This window comes from Euprymna scolopes, chromosome 38 (genome assembly GCF_053919585.1).
Source record: "Euprymna scolopes isolate OS-2025 chromosome 38, ASM5391958v1, whole genome shotgun sequence".
Lineage (NCBI taxonomy): Eukaryota > Metazoa > Mollusca > Cephalopoda > Sepiida > Sepiolidae > Euprymna > Euprymna scolopes.
The window spans coordinates 23,669,981-23,686,376 of record NC_136519.1 but is presented as its reverse complement, the minus strand read 5'-3'; the positions used below and the strand labels follow the sequence as shown (position 1 = coordinate 23,686,376).

The following is a 16,396-nucleotide window of genomic DNA, read 5'->3' as shown; positions in this document are numbered from 1 at the left end:
GGTGAACATAAAAATTAGACATTTAAAAAAAAAACAAGTCCGATAGCCATTAGTCGCATGCTCTCGCGTAATGAATGAATGTGTGAATGTAGGATTGACATGAAATTCTTAAAGATAAATTAAAATGACCGAAAAATGGGCTGAAATGACTTAAATAAATAAAAAGTAAATAACTTAGAATGGCTTTAATGAACTTAAGGATGAATTGAATGACCTTAAGAATGACTTGAATGCTTAAAAAATAACTGGAATTCTTCAAAAACAACTTGAATGATCTGGAGAATGACTTGAATGGCTTTGAGACTGACTGGTTGTAAAGTGGGTGATCATTTTACATTAAATTAATACAGAAAAGTGATCCCCCACTTTATATCACAATAAGTACAGCATGTAGTAAGAATAGATACTACACTTTGATCTTGGCCAAAAGGCCAAGAAAAGGGTATTTATTTGCTCCCCCACCAATTTTAATGTGAGGAGTGAAGGGGAAATGGGGACCAACTCCCCGGGGAGTAGGGGAGCTGGATAGTGACAATTGGTATGAAGGGTTGCCCCTACATTGACCAAAATCTTATATGTGGGGTTGCCCCAACATATGGTCTTTGCTTGCAGTATCTACCAGAGAGATACTACACTTTGATCTTGGCCAAAAGGCTTAAAAAGCTAAGAACAGCATCTATTAACAACAGACCTTTGATGTTAACCAAAAAGACCAAGCACAAAAGTGTTACGGACAGACCGACAGACGGACCGACAGACTGACAGACCGACCAACAAACCGACCGACCGACGGAGTGACTTATAGAGTCGCTTGCACGCGACTGAAAAGAAAGAAAAATCGGAGAGAAAACAAAACAAAAATCCCCAAATCTTTGAAACCAAGTCCTTGTTTGTTGTTGAGGGGATGAGATAATTTAGACAAATTAAGCTCGACCCACCCATTATTTTTCGTATGTATATTTGGGTCGAGATAACGGGGTGGGGGCAACACGACGGATGCTGCTTTTCATTTTGGGACGAAACCAAAAAGGCGGCCAATTCCGAAAAGACTTGGAGAAATGAAATCTATTATTTGCAGATGGCACCGAAATGGGAAATAAAGAACCCATTAACAAAAGAAAGAAAAAGAAATAGAAAATTTCTAAATTGTAGAAAACAAAACAGATTAAATATTTTTTTTTTTACCCTTTGAGATGAAGCTTTATAATTTGTGTAATCATTCTTTTTGTGGACTGTTATTCTCATTCGTTATTGTTTCACCACGTCTCTGCCAACTCATCCTCTAGCCTTCTTCAGGTAATTAACCGCGATGGGATAGGAATGCTGAATCTTGTAACTGTATCCCAAGTAATTATTGCCTTCTACAGTTCCAGGTGAGCATTGTCTGAATATAGCGGTTTCAATTAAACCCGAAGCAGGCCAGAGGATTAGTTGACCAAAACGTGATGAGACGACAACTATGGAAGGCAGTAATTACTGGGGATACAGTTAAGAGACTGAGCATTCTTATCCTGTCACGGTTAATCACTTGAAGAAGGCCAGAGGATGAGTTGATCAAAATATGCTGAAACAACAACTATAAAGATTAACCATCTGAAAAAGACCAGAGGATGAGTTGGCCGAAACATGTTGAAACAACAATAGCTATGAAGATGAGGATAACAGTCTACAAAAAATGAAAACACAAATTATGAAGCCTCTTCTTAAAAGGATTTAAAAGTATAATAATAATAATGATAATGATAATAATAATAATGATAATAATGATAATAATAATAATGATAATAATAATAATAATAATAATGATAATAATAATGATAATAATAATGATAATGATGATAATATTAATGATAATGATAATAATAATGATAATGATAATGATAATGATGATAATATTAATAATAATAATAATAATAATATGATAATAATAATAATAATGATAATAATAATGATAATAATAATATGATAATAATAATGATAATAATAATAATAATGATGATAATAATAATAATGATAATAATAAAATAGTGATAATAATAATAATAATGATAATAATAATAATAATAATAATGATGATAATAATAATAATAATAATAATAATAATAATAATAATAATAATGATAATAATAATGATAATAATGATAATAATAATTATTATTTAACATGGGAAGAGTGGGGTGTTTTGCAACTATTCTTTATTACAAATATACTGTCGCTATTTTCTGACAACTAAACAACTTTAACCCGTTGACAAACATAAGAACAATTGTAGTAAATCCAATACTACTACTACTACTACTACTACTACTACTACTACTACTACTACTACTACTACTACTACTACTCTCTATCCGTCCCTTTTCCTTCCTTCCTTCCTTCCTTCTTTTTTATTTTTTGTTTACATTTCTAGATACAGAAATAGTTGTGTGAGAACGGTGAATTTTTTTGGCACATTTACTAATCTGTTTCAATATTAGTTTTATTTTGTTTTATTTATTTAGGTTTTATTTTTTTGCTTCAGGTTTTATTAATTTTTTTTTTTTCGATTTTAAGTTTCTGTAACTTGGTTGAAGGATTCCAATATGCTTTTTTTTCAGTCTTATATTTCTCATTGGTAGATTCATTACGTTTTTGCTGCTAAATGACTTTCGTCGGCGTTCGATTCGTAGGAAAATCATGTTTAATATTCGATTTTTGAGCGATTATTCGGAAAAAATAGGTAACTTTACACGAATAGGGAGGATTTTTTTTTCATGTTTGAGTGATCTGTCCGTGATTTTTCATTTTAATATACTTTCATAGAAATGTTTCTGTTATGTCAAAAAAAAAAAAAAAACAAAAAAAAAAACTATTTTCTTTACGTCGCAAGTGTTACGCTCATACATGAATTCCATAGCTAATATAACATACTGACCCAACGGGTCACAGGTAGCCTAGTATTAAATAAAAATATAAATGTTATGGGCGTTATATTATATTTTTATGTGAATAGAAAAGGCAAAAATAAATAAATAAAATAAAAATAAAAATCTAATTTATAAAACTCACTATGTCTGTCTGTATCCATATTTTCAAATTCTATCTCTTCCGAAACTAAAAGTCGCAGAGCAGCGCTAGGGGCCTCAACTAATTGAATTTTTTATGGACTCTTCTCTTATTGGTCTTTAGCTGATTAAAATAGATTTTAAGCGGTCAAAAATGGGTCAAAACTGAAAAAAAAAATCCTTATAGATTTTATACATTCATTTTAGTTTATTTGGAATCAGTTCATATGCGTGTCACGTTGGTACGGTGGTAACGTCACCAGCTTTGAATGCTACAGTTTTGACTTAGGTTTCGATTCTAGCTGATGGCACCCAAATACTTTTTTTTTCTTTTAAATCACGACTCTATAATAAGATATACGAAATCTGGACAACTTAAAATATCATATTTAAGCGAATTTTACGACCGGGCAAAACCAGGCGCCTCCCCACCCCGCTAGTAAAATAATAAACAACAATGTTTAGATCAACAAGTATGAATTATGTTTGCTCGCTATATGTAGGCGGTAAATAGGATATGTTGTTAAAATGTCCTACATATTCTCAAATATTTTTTTTTTTTTTTAATAATCTAAACTTTTACATTTCATCAGGTTTCACAAACTCCATTTCGTCTTCTTGGATAATCAATTCTTCTTACGTAATCTTCTGCTCACCCCACACATTGTTTCCGGTCCTCACCTTAAGACAAACATCGTCCAGTCAGACGATCTGTTCAACCCACATCCTTGAGATGCTTCTGGGCCTTACAAGCGATAACTCTTTTGTAAACAAACAAACAAACAAACAAACATTAATTTACGCAATGTACTCGGGTAATTCTACAGAGTTAGATGCAACTAACGTTAAAGAAGATAGGTATATGAGTAGGTAGTTTGGTTATAGAACCTTTGATATCTTTACTTATATCGGAAAGGCACTTTGTCTGTATGTATGAGTTCGTTTCCTATGGACTCCGAAACGGCTGAACCGATTTTCGTTTTAATTTTCACAAAAACGTATTTGATTCATCTCAGAGTATTCTTAGTGTGACGTAGTCTGGGACCCCACCCGTTGTAGCCTCAGTCACAAAGGGGACAAAGAACAGAAAAGAACTTCAACTCGCTTTTTCTTGTCGTACAACAACATTTATTTCCTCATGCTCTCATTACCGTTATGGTGTCCTACACCCCACCCACGCCTCTCATATGATCTCGAACTTAATCCCCGTCTCTAACGTGATCTCCTTTATGAAGTCTTTATTTTTCCCAACATTTGACGTCACTTCGCATGGATTTGGATATGCACATCCACCCTATGTTACACTAGATAGGCATTGTATCTGAGTGCCTCTGATAAGTATCGAAAATCGATGATCGAAAAATCCGATTAAAGAAGGAACAGTCCGATTTTGACCAGTGTTAATAGCTTATACATAGTATCGCCATTGCATTCGAGAAGTTTTATCACCGCACAAGCAGAAAGGCTCAGTCTGTAAAATCAGCAGTAGGTTTATTCATAAGACAATGGTGCGTTCGAAATAAATGTTTCTGTTTAGAGCATAACTGAACCATGATATTTACTTTTACATTTTAAATTTAATGAAAGTCATTATGTAAACGTAATTTTATAAAATCAACAGTATGTTCTTTGATAAGGCAAGGGCGCGTCCGAAATGAATGTTTCTATTTAGAACACAGTTGGACTAGGATATTTGACTATTGTGGGGAGGCATGTGAAGCTTCCCCCCGATACATTGCGGAAGGCCAGTGTTTCCGACGATAACCGATAATCAATCAATTTGATTGAAAAATGGGCGATTTCACCGAGTTCAATGACAATAAAAATATGGCAGCGTGCAACATTTGTTGATCCTTATTCAACCCTGGGTAACGTCGGGTCTCCCTGCTAGTACAGACTATTTTTATCTTGGGCAATTCAACATCATCAGCAGCACCAGGACGGGCTCCTTGCCCGGACCAATGTGCCTCTTCCTTTCCAGCGTTTCCTGTCTTCCATCAGCTGCCTCAGATCTTCAGGTTCATAGTTGGGGTCGTGTGCTATTTGCTGGATGTACGTGGATCTAGGGCATCCTTTGCTTGCGCATCCGTGTCGTGGAGTCCATAGCAATACATCACTCACCAATCCATGCTTGCTCCTCAGACAGTGACCGACAAACCGTAGGCGTCTCTTTCTGATGGTGTTAGATATGGCAGGTAGGTTGCCATAAAGTTGCTGCTTTGTGGGATGATTTTGCCTAGATATATTTAATACTGTTCATAGCATACGAATGTATGAGCTGTTTAATTTTCTTTCCAATCTTTTGGTGAGTGTTCAGGCTGTAGCACCGTAAACAAGGACAGGCTCTACTACTGCCCTGAAGAACTGCCTTTTCAGTTTGTCAGTTAGCCTTAAAGCTCATACTGAACGCAGCCCATCCAATGCGGCCCATGTTAAGCTATCAAAGACGCCTGATGGAAATAAGATATGGTTAAATATAACTGGTATCATGCTTCGACTCTACTTTTGTCTGAGGATGGGCATGTGGACGACGACGACGACGATAATGATAATGTGAACTTCTGAGATTAAAATTGCACGCGTTTGTCGATATGAAAATAAATGTCTCCCAAGAAAGAAGAAACGACAATAATAACTTATATATATAAAAAATTGGTGACAGGTTTTGTATCGGAATGCCTCTGATAATTATCGAAAATCGATAATCGAAAAAATCCGATTAAAGAAGCAACAGTCTGATTTTGACCATAGTTAACACCCTTATACAGCCTAACGTTACCATCGCATTCGAGAAGTTTTATCACTTCACAAGCAGAAAGGCTCAGCATATAAAATAAACAGTAGGTTCTTTCACATGGCAGGGGTACATTCGAAACGAATGTTTCTGTTTAGAGTACAACTGAAGCGTGATACTTGATTTTTTTTCATTTTAAACTTTAATTCAAGCTATTATCTATATAAAAATAATTTTATAAAATCAACAGAACAGGTAATCGATCGATTTGAGTGAAAAACGGACGATTTCACCAATACCATGTTTGCCGATTTTACCGATACCATGCTTTGACTCCACTCTTGTCTGATGACTCGTGTGTTAATAACGACGACGACGACGATGATGATGATGATGATGATGATGATGAGGAGGAGGAGGAGGAGGAGGAGGAGGAGGATCTCTGGGATTAGAACCGCACGCGTTTGCCGATATGAAAATATATGTCGTCCAAAACACAAGAATCGGTAATAATAAATTATATATTAAAAAAATTAAATTGTTGACGTAATTCTGCGATTTTATATAACTATTTTAGCAACATATTTAGTAGTGATGAGACGATTCCAATATTTTCCCGATTCCGATACAATTACCGTACTAAATACCCGATTCCGATACAATTATGGATTCCGATTCCGATTCTTTATAAATCTCTAAATATTTAACAATAGAGTTGTTATTTTCCCCGATTTCTGTAAAACTGTTAGACTTCGTGGCTTAGTGGGAGATGCCCTTTTCTCTACCCTGCAACCTCTCTCCCACAGAAGATACGTTGCGAGCCTATCCTTGTTTTATCGTTATTTCCATGGCAGGTGCTCGTCTGAACTCCAATCTCTGGTCCCCCCTCGCCAATCTTTCACGAAAAATACCCGTCTAGCTGAATCCACTGTCAAAAATTTTCCCCACTCTTTTTCTGTGCCTAAATCAAAACGTAGATTCCATGAACAAAGATTCTTTCTTAGAACTGCACGCCCGTGGAACTCTGTTCCGTCTGCCTGCTTCCCACCTGACTACAATCTGGATGTCTTCAAGTCCAACGTAAACAAATTCCTAATGAACCGCCCCCTTAAGTAAACACTTCATTAAATCTTCACACTAACGTACTGTACTTGCAATAACCCTTATCCCTGAGTTGCTTCCGGGCCTTGATAAGTGGTGACCACCGTGTAAAAAAAAAATAAAAAAAAAAACACACATACATGTTCGATAGACAGTTATTTTTCTAAATGTAAAATTACACTTGTGGGGGATGATCTACGGATTTTAGCTTTATTGGTATTTTAAAATCAATAAATATTTATTATTTTATCATTATTACCAGCAATGGAGAGATTTTGCTTTAAAAAAAAATCAAATAAAAAAAGACAAAAGAATCATTTTTAGCATCGGAAAATAGGCACTAATTTTTCTGATTCCGATACCCCCAAATTTTTCGATTTTTCCGATTCCCGATTCCGATTCCGATTAATCGTCCCAATACTAATATCTAGATAAACAGAGATGAATAGATAGTGCGAACAGTGGAGAAGCATGATGTTATTTTTATGTCATTTTTTTTTTGACGGACGGTGTATATTATGCTATTATAATAATATGCTATCTGTCTGATAGCTTTTAACCTTAAAAACCGTTAACTTCCTGGTGGCTCTCACAGCCGCAATCATTTACTCTGACCTTTGTTACGAATTAATGTTTACGATAATCGTGTCTAAGTTTGTTTGTGATGAAAAAGATCATGCGTGTTTGTCTCCTTTTTGGGTGGGTGTGTCTGCGAAACCCCTGACCTTGAAGATGAAATCGTTATCTAGGTATTTCTTGTAATACACAACAGTGTAAAAAGTAGAACAGCAGGTAAGGCGTGGAACATAGTTCGTTTACTGCCTTCCAATAAATCTCAAAGGGACGATTATCATTGGAACCACACCCTTGATATTTTGTCCTCGTTTCCTACACACTCTGGATCAGCATTTTCTTACACACCCTCAATCAGTATTTTCTTTTTTCTTTTCTTTTTTAGGGACATTCTTTGACTCCTTTTTCTTTTGAAAAAGAGATATTACCTCGAAATATTAAGACATCCACCACCCCGGTTACACCAAACAGTAAGTTCATATTTACTGATTTGTATTGCAAAATCAATGGATACATGAAGTTAAATAAAATAACAAAACAAATAAGACGTTCTTTCGTGTGTCCATTTTTTTTCATACGTCATGTCAATACAATAGCCACTTCACTGCATTGCTATAGCCTTCTTATACTCTTTCATATCTATTTTTCGAATGCTTTTATCGTTTTGTTGTTCGTATTCTTCTGACGAAAGGGGTAGAAATTACAATACAGATTAGTTGTTAAGTTGTTAAGTTTTATAGAGGCGCGTTCGAAATTAATGCTTCTGTTTAAAGCGTAATTGAAGCATTATACTTGACTTTTGCATTTTAAACTTTATTTGAAGCTATTATATATGAAAATATTTTTACAAAATTAACAGTAGGTTCTCTTCAGTATATTGCAGACTAGAATACATTGTGGAGTAAGTCACTGCTAGGGGGCATGTGAAACTTCCCCCGGGTGCACCGCGATAGATGCTCAACTCAACTTTGCGATTTAATTGAAAAATGAACGATTTCACCGATTTCGTTGACAATAGAAATATGGGAGTGTGAAACATTCATTGATTATCATTCAATCTCGGGCAACATCAGAAATCCCTTCTAGTCATTAATAAAAACTAGTTATTGCCCTTGATTCTATACGATTTTCAACTATTTTAATAGAGAAATAAACGACGTATTTACTCAATTAATCATTAGTTAAACCTAGTTATCGCCCTTGATTCTGTGCCATTCAAACCTCATTAAATGTAGAAACTAACGGCGTATTAAAAAACAGCTTCTGTTGAATTTATGCAGTTATTTTTAATGTTAATATTTATTGAAAAACAGGCCTAAGTGTAACTGGTCAATAAAAATAAAAAATAAAAAAGGAAAAAAAAATTCGCATTGAGTCTTTTCCCCAGTGAGGAATACTAATAATTTTACCGAGTTTTGTCTGTGGAGATTCCGAAATTATGTTGGCGATTCTTCATGGAATCCATTCCTTTTATTTTTAGGAATCTCTCGGTGAGATTCTATTTTTGAATAAGACGTAAAATGATAAGGGAAAAGAAAATAATGAAATAAGAAAAAAAAAAAAAAAGAGAGATAGAAGAGGAAAAGGGGGAAAAAGGAAAGAAAGTATAAAGAAAGAAAAGAAAGAAAAGGTAGCAGAAAATGAAAAAGGGGTAAAAGGGAAAGAAAGGATGGAAAGAAGAAAGGAAGGAAGAAAAAAAAAAGAAAGTGAAAAGAAACAAAAGGGAAGCTGAAGATTAAACTGGCGGGATGAAGAAAGAGGACGGAAAGGAAAAGAAAGACGAAGCGTTGAATGAAGAAAGGAAGAAAAGGAGGATGAGAAACGAGAAAGAAATGAAAAAGAAAGAAAGCAAAGAAGTAAGCCAGATTAAAAACGGCGAATGGATAAGAAAACAGAAAATGAACTGGAAATTAGGAGGGAATGATTACGAAAATGAGATAAGAAAATAAATTAAAAACTATCGCGTATGAAAAGGTTAAAGAGAAAGAAAAAGAAAAGAAAGAAAAAAAACAAAAGAAGAAAAGCAGACGGAGAGAATAGAAAGAAAGAAGGAAAGAAGAAAAGAGGGAGAATAGGAAAAATAAAGGACGAAAGAAAGAAAAACAAAAAGATAAGAATTAGAGGAAAAGAAGAAAACCGAAACAAATAGGGGGGAAAATATATGGATGAAGAAAAAATGGAGAATGAAGGAAACGAGGACGAAGGAATAAAAGAATGGATGAATAAAAGAAGGAAGAAATGAAAGAAAAATGGACGAAAGAGAGAAGCAAAGAATGAGAGAATAAGGAGAAATAGGAAAAAATAAAATATAGACAATATGCAAGAGAAAGGAAGAAAAGGAAGGGAGTTGAATTATGAAAGAAAGGAAGAACTCCAAACGAACAACAGAAATGCTCTAAGAAACAAAAACAACTCCCTAGAAAAAATGTGAAAAGGGAAAGAAAGAAAAAAAGAAAGAAAAAAAGAAATAAAAGCAAAAAGAGACAACGAAGAAAGTAGGAAATAGAAAAGAACGACGAAATACGGGAAGTAAAAAAAAATGGATAAGGGTGTAAGAATGAAAAAGAAAAAGAAAAAAGTCCAAATGAAAAATAGAATTGATGAAAGAAAGAACTCGTGGGAAAATGAAGAGAAAAAGAAACAAACAGGCATAAAAAAGAAGAAGAAAAGAAAAGGTAAAAGAAAAACGGAGAAAATAAAGTAAATAGAATAAAAAAAAATAATAATGAATGAGAGTATAAAAGAAGCAGAGACGTTTGAGAAAAGAAATATGAAAAAATAAAAAAAATAAAAATAATAATAATAGTAATAAAAAAGAAAGAAAAAATAATAGCAAGCCATAAAAAAAAAATCTTCATAGCATATTTCATTTTTTTTTTTTTTTTTTTTTTTTAGGTTATTATGAATTTCTCTGCGTGCTTCTATTTTAAGCAAATGCACATTTCTTGCAGGAAAAGACAAAAACTGAAGAAGTCCAAACTGTCTGGCATGTCTTCAAAGATCCCCGGGCAACATTCCATGGACATCGGAGTAGGAATAAAATAAAATGGTGTCTTTAGAAGTGCAAGTATCCTTGGGGGGGGGTGTAAAGAAAGAGGATGAAAGAAAGAAAGACAGAAAGAAAGGCAGATGGGGTGGGAAAGGGAGGGGGTTAATGAAAACAAGGAATATAACTAACGAAGGCACGAGGAGTAGTAAGAGATAAAAAGGATAGTAAAGAAGGAAATATATAAAGGAGGAAGGGTACAAAGGAAGAAGATAAAAGAAAGAAATAGAGAAAGAAAGGAAGGGGGAGTGGGAAAAGGAAAAAGGAGGGAGGGCAGATGAAAATAAAAAAATAAATAATGAAGAAACGAGGAATAGAGAGAGAGAGAGAGAGAGAGAGAGAGAGAGAGAGAAAAGGAAGAGAAAGAAGGTGTATATAAGAGAAGGAGAGGGTGCAATAGAATGGAGACGGTACTAACCCTATGCGGGTTTAACCGGTTTCCTCCAAAGGAGGAAGTTCCAAGGGAGTATGAAATTCACAAGCGGTCCTCAGCCACATGTATATGTATATCCCCATTACGGGAGATGACGACGTTAGGTTTTTGCAACTCTTCCAGGGAGGTGTCGACGTCCTCTTGCATACAGCGCTTGGAATTCCCAAATTGGTCACTCATCTAGTATTGACCAGGCTCAGTAGCTTAACTTCGAAGATCTAACGAGAACGGGTGTATCAACGTGATTATGCCGTACAAGGAGAAGGTACAGGAAGAAGATGAAAGAAGGGAAGAGAGAAAAGAGGAAGAAAAGTGTGAGAAATGGGAGATCGGAGGTTATATCGGCTAAAACGTTGTGAAAATATCATCCAAGGTGAAAACAGTAGTCCTAACGATTCACATAATACAAGTTATCAATCCGTATCTAAAAAAAAACAATCTCTTATAATAATAGCAAAAATATGTCTGCTTGTTGAAGCAAAAAACCATACACAGATACCTTGTTTTGCCTTTACTAGCCAATAAAAAAAAACAAAACAAAAAAAAACCGTCGCCCAAGAGACAACTTTTTGTCTAGCTCCAGTGGGGTCGTTTGGGGTTAATTTAAACAACATGATTAATATTCTTAGTTTTATTGCAGTCATTATCCCAGGGGTGCTTCATACCAACGTTGTTGCTATTTAATCTTATAGCTTTGGGACCAATAAGTGTTTACAATAGATATTACTATTAGGAGTATATACGAGTCAAATACATCTTAAGATAGAATCCTGTTGCCAAGTCTGGGTAGTTGCCGCTTAGAGCACTCTTTCCGATTTTAACCGAATGTAATTGCTGTATAGTCGGTTCTCTCTGTAACGACTTCTCTGTTTATTGCTGTCACGTATATATAATCGTATTTATTTTGCACTTCTACAAATATGCGTGCTGCTAATAAATATATGCACTTTGGCTTGTTCCAGCCGTTTTGACAATCAAATACGGAAACGGTTTCATATAAAAAAAATTATTTTATTTAATTACTAGCATTGGAGGTGAATGTTGAGCAAAAAAAAAAACCAAAAAAAAAAAACCGGCTAATTTTTAAAACTTTAACCACTATTATGACCCCCTTATAACATTTATTATTTTGGGATCAAATCAAGTTATTAAGTTAGATCCATGTCTAAGGAACATATATCTAAAAATTCAAGTGTTTAGACCCAAAATTGGCGGAGGAGTTTTCAAAGGTCAAATAGCTGAACTTTGACCCCTTAACAGCCAATTTTAATGCCGAAAACCGATTACAAAGATTTTCCCAAATCTCAGTACCCTGTATATAAAATTTCGAGTCTGTAGACTGAAAATTTACAGAGTTATTGCGTAGGAAAATGTACACAGACACACACAGACACGTTCACTTTTATAGATATATAAATTATTTTGCCTGTCAGTGGTTGTAGGGCGTGTCGAGCAAGGATGATGAAAGGTGGAGGTTGGGCTTGACGAATTAACGGCGTAACGATCATGCGCCCTCTCTCTCTCTCTTTCTTTGTCTGTCAGTCGAACCTCTTGTTTTTGTTGGCAATTTCTTCCTTTGTGTTATCAGAGGTCAATATGTGTGTAAAAGCCGACCTGGATCTCTTTGTTCCATCAGATGTCAATATGTGTCTATAAATTCGACCTGGTATTTTCTTTGTTTTCTACTAACTTGGAATTTGTGTGTGTGCACGATATCCAAGATCCTTTATCCAACATAATATCGATTTCAAAATTTAGTCCAGGTGACTGCTTCTCTTTTTACAACCTCTTTCTCACGAAAAAAAAAAAACGTTGCTAGTCTCGCCATTCTTACTCATTATTTCTGCAGAAACGCATGTCCTCAACCCTCACAAGCAAGTTTCCATTTCCGTACATTATGACATTGCGTATTTATGTCTGACAGAACCCTCCCTTTTTAACGCTCTGCTGGTTAGTAATGACAAAAATTAGAAAATACAACAAAAGAAAAAAATCAGGTTATTTGTTTGAATTAATTTTAGATATGGATGCATTTGTGATGTAAGGCTTTGTAAGGTGTTTACTTTGGTCAAAGTAACTTGTCCTCCTTTCATCTGATTTTTTTAATCGATTACCAGCTAAAGCAGGCAATCAATCGATTTGATTAAAAAATAAAGGGGCGATTTCATCGATTTCAATGACAATGAAAAAGCCAAAAACTATATGGTCCCCCGACTGATGCCTTGAATTCTAGGAGAAAAATAAAAATTAGTACCAAAAGATGTGTTTTAACCCCTGAAACACCCTGGGGCTCAGGCCTCAGAATTTTCCCAGGGCCAAATATTACGTTTCCAGATGTATGTGTACGTGGTCATGCTTTTGGTAATTTTCAGAAAATTCTAATAATCGGAAAAGATTCTGATTCTATGTCCCGATATGTGCTATTTTTGGCCTCTTGGACCTCTTTGACCCCCTTGTGACGCAACCAGAATTTTTATATAAAAAAAAAAAAATCTGAGAATGCTACATTTCCTCCCTTGGTTAGTTGTAACTTCATGCAAATTTTCAAAAAAATGTAATGAGTAGCTACTGAGAATTTCTGGAGCGAACGGAACAACGGACGACGGTGAATTCTAAGGTCCAAATCCGACTAAGTCTGTGGACAAAATATGGGAGTGTGAAACATTCGTCCATCTTTCAGTCCCGGGCAACGTCGGGTTTCCCTGCGAGTTATTAGTAAAATCTAGTCATAGCCCTTGATTCTACTTGATTTTCGACTTTTTTAAATAGAGAAATAAACGGCGTATTTAACCAATTAATCATCAGGCAAAACCTAATTATTGCCCTTGATTCTGTGCCAATTAAATCTCGGTAAATAGAGAAACTAACAGCGTATTAAAAACAAAATACTTTTTGTTGTTGAATAGTCCAATTTTATGTTTGTATTAGTAGGCCGCCCGGCGTTGCCCGGTTGTAAAATGCGCATAAATTTTTATATTTTGATTAATGCAAATTCTTATTTATTATAAACAGAAATGCCGTAGTTATTAAACGCAACGTTTAATTCCTTTAAAATAATGAAGTAAAAAAAAGGGGGGGGAATGAAACTGAGACATGTGCATGCGAGTATTATGTTTTGTTTTTTTTAAAATCTCACTTCTTGTAAGTAAAAAAGAAATACCCGACCTGAGACCAGTGAATCAAGTACGATAACCATTAGGCCAGCTTTACACAATCTTTAAAAAGTGTTTTCAAACTTACTTTTTCTTAACATAATGTGAACGATTAGCACATACGCATTCATGAAACAGTTGACAAACAGATAAAAATACGATGACCCCTCCCCCAAGTACCAAATTTTAAAATTTGACCCCTTAACAGCCTTTTTCCCCAGATGGAAACCGATTAAAAAGGTTTCCACATGTTTGATTACCCTATGTACCAAATTTCAAGTCTGTGGATCAAAAATTCGTTGAGTATATAGGTTGAGAAGTTTCCTCACGCACACATTTTCACTTTTATAGATATATAGGTATATCCTAATTTTGAAATCCGAATATTGCATAGCTGCCATATCTAAGAAGGTGTCACTCGCGGTATCCTTCGTTGTGTAGATAGAGTTTTAAAAAAAAGAAAAAAAAAGAAACGACTCCGAAATTTAGTGGATTTTCTCCTTTCTGTTACTTACAACTCCTTTCGTCTATTCTATCGTTATTTCTATGGAATGTGCTCGACTGAGCTACAATCTTTGGCTTCTCCTTGTAAAATATTAACAGCAAAACCTCATTATATTGTTACAACAACAAAAACTACATCAAAAGCTTGTTTTTTTTGTTTTTTTTTGTTCATCCGGTTGCCTAGCGATATGCGGAATTTCTATCAGCTTGTTGTATAAGTTCCCGCCGTTTCGTAAAAAAATTGTTGTTCTAAAACATTTTTTGATATTTGGCAAAGTGTTATATATCATTAGAAAACAGGTATTCTGTTCTACAAGATAATTGTTATCGTTTTTTGCTCATATAATTTTTTATCGTTTTTCAGAACCGTCAAATGGATAAAAAAAAATCACATTTTCGAAACCTCCTTCTTTTCACCTTTAATCGAGGTCAGAAAGCGAGTGAAGTGACCAAGGATATTTGTGCCGTATATGGAGAAAACGCTATAGCTAAGAGAACTGTTCGAGATTGGTTTACCAGATTCAAATACGATAATTTCGACTTCAATGACGCTCCTCGTTGCGGAAGACGAATCAAGATAGACGAAGACCAACTCAGGATCCTTTTGAAGGAAGATGGCCATAAGACATGTAGAGAATTGGGTCAAAAATACCACCTTCAGTCGATTGGATTCATACAAAGGCTTAGAGCTTGGATCCTACACAAACTTACTTTTGCTGTTAAAATTCTTTGAGACTCTTAAGAACTTCTTATGAAACTAATTCTTTAAAAAAACAAAACAAACAAAAAAACGGCGGGAACTTATGCAACAACCAGATAGAGCCTTTCCCACAGCAACTTAGGGATATTACCATGATACTACAGGGAAGCAGTATCATGGTAATAAGTTGCTGTGGGAAATGCTCTATTTATATTAGGTTTTACAACATGTATTACATTAGTTCCCGCCGTATTACAACATGACTGTTTTCAAATCCAATGTCAATAGGGTCGTTTCATAAGCCATCTACGTACACAAGTATATGAAATTGATCCACGCCATCAAAGCTTCTTAGTCCTCTGATAGTATTTTTCATCTTTCAATAGACAATCATGTCATTTTATGAACTGTTGTCCCTGAGTAGTTTTTGGGCGTGACAAATGGTGAACCACTAGTCTAAATAACATGACCTGAAAAATAATAATAGTAAAAAAAGATAAATCAAAACAAAATCAAAAAATCCTTACTCATAAATGTTTGCTGTATTTGGTGAGTGAAAGATTGATGGGAAGGATTTATCCCAGTTATTTCTGTATGTATGTATGTATGTATGTATGTATGTATGTATGTATGTACCTCGATGCTTCCGTTCAATCTCAAGAGACAATGGATACCCTCAGTAAGGATAGCTGCGCGTGTAATTGTGAAACAAGGGTTGCACAATCCCAACCACACCTCTCCTGAATCGGCATTGCTTGAGTCCATTGGTCAGGAGACGGCCCAGGATGACTGGAATTCCCAAATTGTCATGCATTTTAGTACTGTTGAGACTCAACCTTTCTTAACTTCAGTGATCTAATTGGAACCGGTGTGTCAACGTGATTATGCTGTATATATACGGCATAATCACGTTGACACACCGGGTGTCATCAGATCACCGAAGTTAAGCAATGTTGAACCTGGCTAGTATCAGATGGGCGATCATTTGGGAATTCTAGGCGCTGTATGTGCTCTCCGCTTATCTCGGCATTTGTTTCCAGTCGTCCTGAATCTCCAGTTGCCACTAGTATGGCACTAGTAATTAACAACGCCCACTCAGGAGAGATCTG

At 35.0% G+C, this 16,396-nt stretch overlaps 1 long non-coding RNA gene and 1 pseudogene across 1 annotated transcript; one reads left to right on the top strand and one right to left on the bottom strand.

The window, feature by feature from the left end:
- Positions 1–317: 317 nt before the first annotated feature.
- On the bottom strand, positions 318–444 carry LOC145263425 (U2 spliceosomal RNA; annotated as a pseudogene).
- Positions 445–7,837: 7,393 nt separating this feature from the next.
- LOC145263012 (uncharacterized) lies at positions 7,838–15,821 on the top strand. The gene is made up of 2 exons (XR_013864453.1): positions 7,838–7,922; positions 14,952–15,821. It is a non-coding gene; the product is annotated as an uncharacterized LOC145263012 (long non-coding RNA).
- The last annotated feature ends 575 nt before the right edge of the window (positions 15,822–16,396 follow it).